General features: G+C 56.8%; 2 protein-coding genes across 3 annotated transcripts in view; one reads left to right on the forward strand and one right to left on the reverse strand.

The window, feature by feature from the left end:
* The window catches only part of PCBP4 (poly(rC) binding protein 4), a 33,380-nt gene extending 21,575 nt beyond the window's left edge, over positions 1-11,805 (reverse strand). Inside the window, exon 1 of one of the 2 annotated variants that reach the window (XM_048857662.2) lies at positions 11,663-11,805. The gene's annotated coding sequence lies outside the window, so the exon portion shown is untranslated. Of the gene's footprint in view, positions 1-4,331; positions 4,353-11,662 lie in introns of those variants that run through there. The other variant, XM_048857663.2, reaches the window with a different exon arrangement.
* Positions 1-12,498, forward strand: part of ABHD14A (abhydrolase domain containing 14A) — an 83,147-nt gene that overhangs the window by 45,719 nt on the left and 24,930 nt on the right. The window lies entirely within an intron of this gene.

A 12,498-nucleotide genomic window follows, 5' to 3' on the forward strand; every position in this document is an offset into this window, starting at 1 on the left:
ACTCCTTTTCTTTTTGTGGATACAGACTAACACGGCTGCTACTCTGAAGCTGTAGAGGAAGTTTTCATTGTGGGCAAGCCACCTGACTGGCCACACCCAGTCACTTCTGAGAGCTCAGCCAATCAGAGCACAGTGGGGGATGGGGGAAAGGTATAAATAAGGCAGGGGTGGGCAAACCTTTTGGTCCAAGGGCCACATCTAGGTTTGGAAATTGTATAGCAGGCCATGAATGCTCACAAAATTGGGGGTTGGAGTGCAGGAGGGGGTGAGGGCTCCAGCTGGGGGTGCGGGATCTGGGGTAGGGCCAAAAATGAGGAGTTCAGGCTGCGGGAGGGGTCTCCGGGCTGGTGCAGGGGGTTGGAGTGCGGGGGTGGGTGAGAGCTCTGGCTGGGGGTATGGGCTCTGGAGTGGGGCTGGGGATGAGGGATTGGGGGTGCAGGAGGGTGCTCCAGGCTGGGACTGAGGGGTTTGGAGGGCAGGAGGGAGATCAGGGCTGGGGCAGGGGGTTGGGGCGCAGGAGGGGATCAGGGATGGAGGCTCCAGGCAGCGCTTACCTCAAGCAGCTCCCGGAAGCAGTGGCACGTCCGTCCCCCCCCCCCCCCCCCGGCTCCTACATGGAGGTGCGGTCAGGCAGCTCTGCGTGCTGCCCCATCCACATGTGTGGCCCCCCCAGTTCCCACTGGTCACGGTTCCTGGCGAATGGGAGCTGTGGAAACTGAATGTTTGCAGCGTTGTTGTAGCCTGTTGTCCCAGGATATCAGAGAGGCGAGGTGGGTGAGGTAATGTCTTTTATTGGACCAGCTGTTGTTGGTGAGAGAGACACGCTTCTGAGCTTACACAGAGCTCTGTGCAGATACAGCACAGAACTCCGGCCTGAAGAAGAGCTCTGAGTAGCTCGAAATGTCCTTAACAGAAATGGGTCCAATAAAAGAGATTCCCTCAACCCCTTGTCTCTCTAAGGTCTGGTCTACGCTGCGTACTGACTGCTGTATAACTACGGCACTCAGGAGAGTGAAAAATCCACACCCCTGGGCGATGCATGTATACCGACGTGAATTCCCGTGTCGACAGCGCTATGTTGGCAGGAGAGCTTCTCCCACCGGCTTAGCGACTGCGTCTTGCAGAGGTGGAGTTAGTAAGCTGATGGGAGAGCTCTCTCCCGTCGGCTTAGGGCCTCTGTGCCAGGCACTGCTGTAAGTTTGTAGTGTAGACCTGCCCTAAGAAATTGCACGGCCATCTTTCTGAAGCTGACTGGGAACTATTCACCCCTACCGGGCAGGGTTTACAATAGCCCTGAGGTTTAACTGGGTCGCGTTGTGTGAAATGACAGCACTCGGGTCTGTGCGCCCACGGAGAGGTAAGCTGAGGTGCGGGAAGAAGGGGACTGTAACGGGTATGGATAATATTGCCTCAGTAGCCCCATTCCACAAACCCAATGCACACGCCACGACCTCTCGCTCCCGGCCAGCCCCATGTCCCAGCGAGATGAACATGTACCCAGCTGGGCATGCAGGTGCAGCCGGCTGTGGGCTCTGGGTTGCCAGATGTGCACGCGCAGGGATGAGGCTGGCGTATGGGAGTGTGATCGAGAGCAACCCAGATGGGACTGGAGTCTCGGCCAAAGGTTCTGGTGGATCCGGGCTGAGTCCGGGGCTGGCAGAGTTTCCGGAAGCAGGGTCTGTTGCAGCTGGAGGGCCTGAGTGGAGATTTACTTTAGATGCTGTGAGCTGCCACCCAGCTCCCTAAAGGGTACTGCCAGAGTGGGACGCTCCTACGCCCGGTGCACCGCTGGCTGTGCCAGTTCTCCGTCTCTCCTGCAAGAGCCTTGGCACAAGACGTGCACAGAGCAGAGGCAAGGGGCAGGCCAGAAGAGGGAAGGGTAGTAAAGGTTAGACCCGCACCCCAGCCACCCTATGCCCTGCAAAGCCCCATTGATCAGAGGCACAACCCTAAGGGCTGCCCTAGCTCGTACCAGGATCTCCATTAAGTCCCTGAATGGGGGTGGGGGGCACAATCTGCCCTTTAGACTCTGCACTGGTACCTTCACTAGAACCTGGGTGACCGCCCCATGTCCTATCAGCCCACCCCTAACCCTCGCCCTCCCTGTGCTCGGCCATCTCTACTCTTCGGAGCAGCAAGGTAATGAACATGACAAGGATCGGTCTTTCCCAAGGGCTCAATGACCAGCTAACACACTCAGGCCCTGGCATTGCCTGGCACTCCCACAGCACATCATCATCATTTCTTATCTCTGGGACGTTGCTGTCTGTGTGAAGGTGCCTAGTTCTGGCCCACCCCTGATGGTGATGCCTCACTCTTATGCAGCTCTTTCCATCAGTAGGTCTCCAAGCGCTGCACCGAGGGGGTCAGTATCATTATCCCCTGTTTTACAGATGGAGAAACTGAGGCATGGGACAGGGAATTGGCCAGGGTCACCCAGCAGGCCAGTGGAAGAGCCACTGACTTATTTGTCCTTATCTACTTGGTTGTTAACTAGTCCAGCTATGCGAGATGCATCCCAGAGGCAGTGGTGTGCAGTGCAGCTCAGCGCTCTGGGTACGTTCTGGGGGAATGCCATGCTGGAGTGTTCCCCAGCAGTCTGCAGGTGTTACTCCCCCTGGGTGAGGAGCGTCGGGGTGGCACCCACCTACGTTGCTGGCATACATAGGTGGCACTCACTAGCTGTGCTGCTGGATGTCTCCTGTGCTGATGTCGGTGGCATGTTACTGGATGAGGGCAGCGCAGTGGCAGAGGCAGGGGTGGTTAAAAACTAAACAGGATTGGGTCCACCAAAATTGTGGGCTTCCCCGAACACATCAGTTCCCCCTCCCATGTTCCCCAGGCTCTGAGCTCTTGCTCCCTGTCCCTGTTCAAATGGATTCTTCCTTCTGTTCCTTCTCAGGCTCTTTGATCTTCCCCTTCCACCTCTCCCTGAACAGGCCCTGGGTTTCTCGCTGCTCTGTGCTCTCCCAGAGTGCCAGGCCCAGATATCTAGGACCTGGCTCTAATCCAGCTCCCTGTGTCCAGGGAGTGCTGCAACCGTGCCTAGGTTTCTGTAAGCACCAGCTCCTGCCCACACCCCTTGCATTCAGGCTGATGGCAAAATTGCTGCCTCGTATATGTTGCAAGATCAGCGTGGCGCTTTGCTCCCTATATTTGGGAAATGTTGTTTGTCATTTAAAGAGTTAAATGTTAAAAGTGCCCAAACACTAAGATGATGGGTGCTATTGAAATGCCTATAATAAATACAGCTGAGCAACACACAGCCCTGGCCTTGTTAAAGGACACCAGCTAATCTTGCCTTTTCCTTGGTGAGATGTTTGCATAGCCAGGGTCAGATGGACTGTACTGGCTGGGGCTTCCCAAATGTGACCCGAGCCTGTGCTTGCAGCCAGCCAGCCTTGCACCCAAGTTCTGTGCTGCCCATCCCAGTGAGACGGTAGCCCGGAACGATTCCGACAACTCTGGGTACGGTGAACTGTTCCTGTTGATCACTGGGCCAGAAGCATCTGGTGCTAGATTGTAGGTGGGGTTTGGGAGTATGGGCATGTTTTGGGACTGGCAGGGTGTGGGACTGTAGGCAGGGTTCTGGCTTCTGGGTGGGGTTTTGAATTGTAGGCGTGGCTCGTAATAGTGAGGTTTGGGTGTGTGGATGGGGCTGAGAGTGTGGGCGCGTCTTGGGTTTTAGCTTGTGGGCAAGATTGGGGTTCATAACTATATCTTGGGTTTATGGATGGGGCTTGGACTTGTAGGTGGGGCATAGTTACAGCACAGCACCGCCCACTTTATCTCCCATGCTGCCAACTGATTGTGGCTCAGAGGGCCCCTAGTCTCTGGCCTGCTGTATTTTGCTTTGCCTTTGCATATGACAGATCTGTCCTTGTAGCCCTCCTGCTCTGGTCTCCCTTCTGGGGAGACTGATTCTCCAAGAGGTCGGCTTTTTTTCAAGGGCCCATTCCTGGTCTTCCGTGTGCATTTGTTTGTCCCCCCGCATCCACGTGTAAGCCCGCATTACCCTCTGAGCAACTTTTACCGAGCCCCCCACCCCTTCCCCGCACTCGGCACCACCACTGCCAATAATCTGTGATGTCCTCGCCAAGTTCAGGGGAAGCATTCAGGGAATGCAAACTCACATGCGAGCTGGGGTGCTCGATCCAGCCCCCACCTGGGTCCCGCTGCTCTGAACCGCCCTGACACAGCTGTACTTGGGGAGGGGGGTGGCAAAGGGGGAGGGGACTTTGGGTGGTTTAATATCCAGGGTCAAAATAGTTAAGCCCCTGGATTCCCTTCTGCGAATCCTAAAGAAAACCGGGCACAAAATGCTAGTTTACCCAGCGAGAAGGCAACAGCTGTGTAAATGCAGACACGGTCAAGCTGCTTCTCTGATCTCGACCAGCTGTCCCAGGCGGCAGCTATCCCATCAAAGGGTCTCGGGTAATGGGGGGGTTTATTTGGACTCCAGCTCAGGAGACGGCATGCCAAGCTTGGTTGAAGAGGATGATAATGCAGGCTGGGAAAGGGGACAGGTCTCTTGCATGTTGCAGTGATCATGTGGGGTGCTAAGGGGGTCTTTCCTTCAGCTCCCTTCCTGGGCAGCACGCCAGGGGCCGGATTCTCAGTGGAGGTGCACCAGCTTTGATGGGGTGAGGCCGATGAAAAGCAACTGAGAGCCTAGCCCCGCAATGCATTCCTGCCAGGGCCTAGCCGTTCTGAACAGCTCCCTGCTTACAGAGCCCTGGGCAGTCCAGGGTTGGTTGGCGTGGCTGCTGGAGAGGGTGAGGTCATCTTGCCTTCCTGAATTGTGTCTACAGCCATTCCACGCCCCTAGAGCCAAGCAGGGTTCGGACAGGTCAGTGGGCGGGTAGGAGACCGCAGGACCTGCAGGAAGTGTGTGTGGGGAGAGGGTTAGGGGGTAGGAGCAGCTGCGTGTGCCACAGTTCAGTGCCAGCAGTGCCCCGGAAGGTGATGGATGCCAGCAGGATGTAAGCACGCACCCCAGCAGGCATTGGTGAGCGGGTCTGGCAGCACTGCGGGCATGGGCTGGCTGCTGAGTTCCCCTGTGGACAGGCACTGAGCGTGTGCTCACGGACTAGTGTTTGTAAAGGAACGCAGGTTTTCCGTGATCCAGGAGCCGTCTATGGGGCTGAAATAACGTGATACGAGTCTGCTGGGACATGTAAGGGGTGGGGAAATGCAGCCACAAGATAAACGCTGGTGCAGTGAGACCAAAGGGGGATCAGCAAGGGCAGCCCCTGCAGAAGCCAGCAGCACATGGGGCTGCCCTGGCCACACCCCGTCCTGCCCCCCACCTTGCAATAACCCAGGACAGCCCTGGCCAGATGCCCCCATTTCTCCCAGATATGGGAGCTAATTCCTAGCTCTGCAGCTGGGCAGGTGCCCCCCCCACAGGGAGCAACTTTGCATGTGCTCTTCACAGAAGCCCATCAGGAAACCAGTGGTGAGATACACTGTCTGATCCCAAGGGGCAGTCCCTGCTGCGGGACCCCCACCCCTCTCATGGCTCCTGTCCATAAGCCCTGTGGGAGTTCTTGCCCCCCCGCACATGAGTGACAGTCACACTCCTCCAGCCTCTAATCCCAATTACTCCTCAAGACCCCAGTTGGTAGCTGGGCCCCACTCTGAGCTCCTCTTACGCAGGGGTCGATCCAGAGTCAGGCCAGCAAAATCAGCGGTGTTAGCACTGGGGACCCATTACTCTGAATCTTAGCCAGGTGGGTTCTGCCCGCTCGGGCCTGGGATGGGAGACGCAGCCCTTCTGTGGCTGGGGCCTTGTCTTAGCAGAGCGTTTGGGGGGCACGTGGGTTCCCCTGGCAGTCAGTCGAGTGATGCCGGAGTGCATCTGGTGCACGACCCCAGAAGGGGTCTGCTAAAACCCCCTCCTAGTGCGGATCAGAGGCCCCCCTACCGAGATGATCCCTCCCTCCCTCCTCACTTGATCTGCTTGAGGTTGGGTAAAGTAAGCCGATGGCCAGCCCTTGGCTTTGTCTGCAGGCAGCACTGTGTTTTGCAGAGGCACTCCTACCTCCTGGCTGGGAGGGGAGAGGTAGTCCCCCTGCTCTGGTTGGTGCCCAGCTCCCCAGGGACGGGGAAGCAGTGTTTGCCGTGGCAGATAGTGGGTGCGACTGGCACTCTGGGAAGGGAGCAGATGGCATGAGAGAGTAGGTCATGGGATGAAAAGGATCAGCAGCCCACGCCTCTTGTTGCTGCCTGATCCATTGGCAGGGCAGCGCTCTGTGACTGGCCCGTGGAGCTCGGAGCCGTGATCAAAGCGCCCAGCTTACTGTCAGAGGACAGCCAGGGGCCAGCAGGGAGACGCTTCCCTTGGGGCTTTTATGATCCGGCGAGAGAGAGAGAGACAGACCTCCACTCACATACCCCAAAGCCCCGGGGAGTTGGCCCTGCTGCTGAGGGACGGGAACAGAGTGGATCTGGTGCGACAAGCCTCGAAGGCAGTTCCGACTCCCTACAGCTCTCAGGCCGGGGAGCCCCTGAGCTGCCCCAGTGAGTGGGAGTTGGGGGGGTCCGCTGGCAGAGGGAGATGGCTAGACCTGAAGCATGAGGGGCGGGTGGAACACACCTACTGCACCCAGGGGCATTGGGAAGGGTTTTATTTTTAACACCCTTCCCGCGACCTCCTGATCCTGAGCTCTGGGGCATTTCCAGGGCAAGGGCTGTGGCTCTCTGCAGAGGGCTGAGTCAGCTCCAGGCCTGCCAAGACCGTAGGTTTGTGTCCCCCACAGATGTGGCATATTGACCAAGACAATCAGGTTGAGTGACAGGACGATTGGCTGTCCAGGAGAAGAGCTTCTCTGGCCATATCCCCCACTTCCCATGGCAAGGAAGAAGGGGTGGACAGAGGGGTCAGGTGACTGGATTTGCTACTGATGTGCTGTGCAGCTAAGGACAAGGCTCTGTGCCTCAGTTTCCCCAAGTGTTATGGAAAGAATGGATGGCCCAGAGGTTAGGTGCTAGCCTGCGACTAAGAGTTCAATTCTCTGCTCTGAGTGACCTTGGGCAAGTCACATAGCCGCTCAGTGCCTCAGTTTGCCCATCTGTGAAATGGGGGTGACATTACTTCCCTGCCCTGCTGAGGATGACTATGTTAAAGGCTGTTAGGTGCTCCTGTGTTATGGTAACAGGAGCCAGAGGAGCACCTTGGCCAGTGCTGCTCCCCTCACTCAGGGCTTGTCTTCATGTACAGTGCTACAGCTGCAAGATGCTTTGGGAGAGCTTCTCCTGTTGGCATAATTAATCCACCTCCCCAAGAGGCAATAGCTATGCTGACTGGAGAGGCTGATCCCGGGGTAACGTTGGTATAACTGCGTCACTCGGGGGCTGGATTTTTCACACCCCTCAGCGACGCAGTTAGACCGATGTAGGTCTGTAGTGTAGACCTTAGGGGAGTTCACTTTGTGAGCATTTGCAAAGTGCCCTGAGCTCGAGGGTGAATGCAGAGTGAATATTCCTGCCATGCGGGTCAGCTGTCGGGACGTTACTGCATGGAAGCCACGGTGCTTGGGGCCCTGTGTCTGAAATCCGGCCCTTGTCTTTTCCATAAGGGCAGCTCGGTTAGGGGGCAGGAGGGGAGCATGCCCCTCCTGGCTTCTTTATGGCACAGGAAGGGCTGAGAGGTTTTACGTACCCCCACCCCCATCTTGTTCAGCTTGGTTTCTATGCTAGACGATCTGCTCACATGTGCCTTTGTTTGCTGTTTGTCTGTGCTCCTGCGTAGGGAACGGCAATGACTAATCTACACTGGGGAGAAAGGAAGCCTTTGTGAGAGATCCAGCCCCCTCCCGCCTCTGCCCCACCCCTTCATTAAAGGGTTAGGACCTGTGGGGCACTGTAGCAAAAACAGGGGTGACCTGGCTTGATGGTCCCGGTATCTCTAAAATATCCTTTGACTCCCCACAACTCTGTCCTGCCCTTCCCAGAGCCGCTACAAAGGTGGTTTGCTAGGGATCGCCTGCAGGTTGCCTGTCAGGGGCCCTTAGATCCAGTGGGAGTCAGCTGAGCCCAGCACATTCTTCCCGCTAGGAGGAGGAGCCCGGAGGCGAGCTGGGGAAGCAGCTCTCTTGTGTGCGCTTAGCTGTGCTAGGCATGCACCGGACCTTGTGGCATTCTGTCGTTTGATTGGATGTCAGCTCTGCCTCTCTTGAGTCAACCCCTCCCCTTCCACTTAGGGTCCTGGCAGCCTGGGCAGGACCAGGTGTAACGACCCGCTGCTCCAAGCGCATCAGTCTGGGGTAGCAGGGATGATAATGAGATGGCTTTCCTTGCAAAGTGCTTTACAATCCTCATGGCTTCCCCAGGGATAGGTCACTATTGTCCCCACATTAGATGGGGAAACTAAGGCACTGACGGATAATGTTGCAGGCCCCAGGTAACAGTGGCAGAGCCAAGATTAGAACTCGGAAGCCACTGGCCCCCTGTCCTGTGCTCAGATCACTGGATCAGTGGGTTTTAATCCTTATGTTTTGTGCACCCCTAAACTGAACTGGGATAATTGGTGCCCTAATAGCCAGCATAGAGAAATCAGGCCAGTCACTGGCCATCTGGGTGCAGGGGCTTTCTTAGGACCGGCAGCCGTGCATTTTGTTCTGAGGATCTGAGTTCTAATTTCACCGTTGCCACCAGGAAGTGCCGATCGGGGAAGCCCTTGATGGCTATGCAGTGTATACAGAACACCAAGTCTCTGTGCCCCTAATCCTCTCTGAGCCCCCACATTCTCCAGCACACAAAGGGTAATGCAGAGCTCCCCAGCTGCAGTGAAAGTTTGTGTGTGTGGGTAGCTTCCTCTTTAGCCCTCCCCATCCCGCCCCCAGCTTTCACAGGAAGGAGGGTGCTCTCGTCCTGGGGCCGAGAACAATTCCCCATGTGTTCCTAGCCCGGTGAGGAGGAGGGGGTTCATTCACAGGATCACTTTACAGATGCTCTGAAGGCTGGTCCCTGCTTCCCTTATGACACAGACGAGGCAGGCTGGAGGATGTGAGGCTTTCAAAGGACAAAGGGGCAAATGTTTGTGGCCAGAGGGGAATTAGAAACCCTTGGGCAGCTCAGGGCTGAGAGAGTCTGCTGGGGGAGGAGAGTACTTTGGTGAGGTGGAGAGGGGGTCTTGAGAGTGTCCCCCACACCTCAAAAGGGGATGGGAAAGAATGTGTCACTGGTGCTGGGAGAGGGGAATGGCCATGGAGCATCCTACTGGAGCTGATGGGGAGACTCCTGGGAAGATGTCACGTGGTGGGGGGTGCCCCTTGGAAAATTCTGTCTCGAGGTTAAGGGGCAAGGGGTTCTCTGCAGGATCTGGATTTTAGCTGGGGGGGAGGAAGTCTGGTCCTGGAAGGCTCATATAGACCGCCGGAAGGGATCCGGGCAAGGCTAAATTGCAGCCTTGTTGCCCACCCAGGGACGCCAAAAGCTGTTGGCATGCTGAAATAGGGGTTAAGAGCAGAAATAGGGGTGGGGGTGGGGTGGCAGTGAAACCTGCCAGAGATTTCCCCAGTTTGTCATGTCCATTGCAGGGAAAGGATAAAGTCACGGCTTGGAATGTGGCTGTCTCATGCAAAGCTTAGCTGATGGCAGTGACGTTCTGTCTCCACCGTATCTGGGACCCATCCCCTTACACACACCCCTTTGGGTTCTAGCTCACGAAAGCTTAGGCCCAAATAAATTTGTTAGTCTCTAAGGTGCCACAAGGACTCCTCGTTGTTTTTGCTCTACTTAAGGTTAAGACTTGCTTACTGTTTACCAGCTCATTTTTTTCCAAGTGCCCTAAAATCCTTGTGCTGACTCAGATTGTCTCGAAAATTGATGTGCCTCATGGAGATGTGGGGGAGGGTCAGTGGTCCAAATTTGAGGGCCTTTGAGCGTGGGGTTCCCAAGATACAGCTCCCGCCCAAAGAATGTGGCATCAACCTTTGGTGGTCCTTATTAACCCTTCTTGCGCACAGATGGGCAAACCAATCTAAGCAGGCTGGTGGGTGGTGGCTCATCTTGCTCAAGAGGAAACCTCACCTGGGAAATGGAGGGGCTCAAGGGCTACTCTCTGCCTCTACACCCCTCCCTTTGTGCCAGCCAAATGGACACATGGGCCACGTTCACCCCATTGACTTCCCTGGAGATGCACCATAAAATGACTCTGTGGATCATCCAGAGGGAGTTTTATATAGGTGGGATTTTTTTTTTGTCCCAACTGTGGGTAGGAGTGCCCTGCTAGATATGGCACCTCCCTTGTGGGCTCAGGCTGCCTGGCACAGTGCCCAGTGCTATGCACATTATTATTATTATTTATTATTATTTTTATGTCATGTGAGTAGGGCTCGGGTCTGTGTGAGTAAGATGCCCAGCGGCGAATGGCATTTGGGTGGCTAATGGGAACAAAGGACAGAGCGGGGTTGGAAGAATGAAAGCAATCTGCAGCTGTGGGGCGGCAGGTGGTGCGTGCGGGCTTCCCTGCAGGAGGCCAGGGCTGGGTCACCAGTGGAATGAATTGGATGGCCTCATCACTGACTCCCCTGGATCTGTGTCCTCATTGATTCAGAACAGTGGTGATCCCAGCTCAGGGCTACAGGTGGCAGGGAATAGGAATGAGGGGCACTGGAAGAGCTGTGGGGGGACTCAGGCCCAGAGGAATAGGAGATGCAGTGATGTCAGATTTGGGGCCACTGTATGGTGATGCCAAGACAGGGCTGAGAGGCACCAGCTGAGCTGAGTAGGGGGGGACCCAGAGCGGGAATGAGACTGCAGGGCTGGGCCTGTGGCCCACTAGCAAGAGCTGGGTGCAGGTCCGAGCAGCGGAGCAGAGCGTGGGCCCTGCTGAGCTGGAGTAAGGTGCTGGGAAAGGAGTAGCATGGGTAGTGGGTCAGGACTGAGGAGCACGGGCAGAGCTGTGTGAGTGGGAAGCTTTCCGAATGCCTAGAGTGCTGTGTCAGGCTGCAGCCAGCACTGCCAGTCCCTTCCTTGCTTGGACACTAAAATAATCCCTTTGCTGAGCCCTGTGCAGCCCCTGGCGATGGGAACAAATCTGCGCGGAGAGACAAAGGTCCTCTGGAGACCCTGTCGCTTCCTGGCATGTGAGTCTGCAAGTGCCCCCGGGTGCTGGGTACCTGCCACTTGGACTGGGGACTGGCCCTCTGGCACCATATATGCTCCCTGGCCTCTGGGACCTCTCCGCTCCAACTAAAACAAGGCGGGGAGGTAACTTGGAGGCATCCTCAGACCCTTCCGACTGGTTTCTGGGAGCAGCTCCCTTCTCCCAGCCCCCCAGAGGCAGCTTTGGAGCTCCTTGCCAGGGAAACACATGGCTCCGAGAGGAGGAAAACTTTAGCTCTTTCTCCCCTCGAATCCCCGCGTTACTGAGCAGCCTGGGACGGGGCTGGAACATTGCGTCCCACTCAGCGAGCCATGGAGCATGCAAAGCAAAGTCGCCTTGTGTTCACCCCATGGAGCAGGTGTTGGGGCTGGCATGTTCCCCCCTCATCCCCAGTTCCATTGCCCAGTCACTATTTCACCTCCACTCCGGGCAGACTTGCTATCTCAATCAGTAACACCTTGCACCCTGCTCTGCTGTGGGGCCACTGCCGGGGCGCCCTCTCTGCCGTGCCGGCACCCCCAGAGTTACAGATCTCCCCCATTCGCTTACCTTTTCTGTCTGTCCCCAGGCTGGCTGCGCCTCTTAGTCCCACATTGTCACCCGGAGAGGCGCTGGTAACAACTGGGAGTGACATCAGCCAAGAACAATGAAATGCTTGACAGGCGAGGCACAGGCCAGAGGCTCGGGAATATTCCCCCCCACCCCCCATCCCGCCCATCCTCCATCCCTCCCTCTAGGATCCAATTACAGCGGATAAAGGAGACACTAAAAGGAACAAAGCATACTGGGTAAGGCCATCTGCCAAGGACAGGGACATTCCATCCCCCACCCCCACCCCCACCGGCCCCCCCCTCCGCTGGCATATGCTCGCCCTTTGTAATTGCATTCTTTCCTGGTAACCGAGCGGCCGGCGCGGCCGGCCCAGCGTCAAGGACACCGCCAGCGGGCCAGGCACGGGGTCCCTGGCACAGGGAGGGCTCTTCCCTTTCCATTGCTCTCTCCCCTCCTCACTGCCTGTCACAGAGCAGGTAGCTAGTGTGCCACCCAGCCATCAACCCTCGGGCACCTGCTGTTGCTAACCCTGGTGGAGGGGAATTCTAGGGATGAGGGCCTTGGGTAGGTGAGAGGCTGGATTGCATCCTGCACTGCACAGGCCTAGGGGGCGCTGTGTCTCTGTGCTGGAGGTTCCCCGCAGGCTGCTACTGGCCCGGGCGGGCATGTGTGACGGGACCCCCGGGGCCCAGTGGCCGTTCACCAGGCTGTGATGGATGGGTCGCCGAGGGATAAAGTGGATCCCGTGGTCCATAGAGTTAAAGCAGTGTCAGCGGGGTTTGGAGGGAGCGGTCCTACGGGGGTGCCTGGCAGTTCTGTGGCCACCCGTAGCT

This window comes from Caretta caretta, chromosome 7 (assembly GCF_965140235.1).
Source record: "Caretta caretta isolate rCarCar2 chromosome 7, rCarCar1.hap1, whole genome shotgun sequence".
NCBI lineage: Eukaryota > Metazoa > Chordata > Testudines > Cheloniidae > Caretta > Caretta caretta.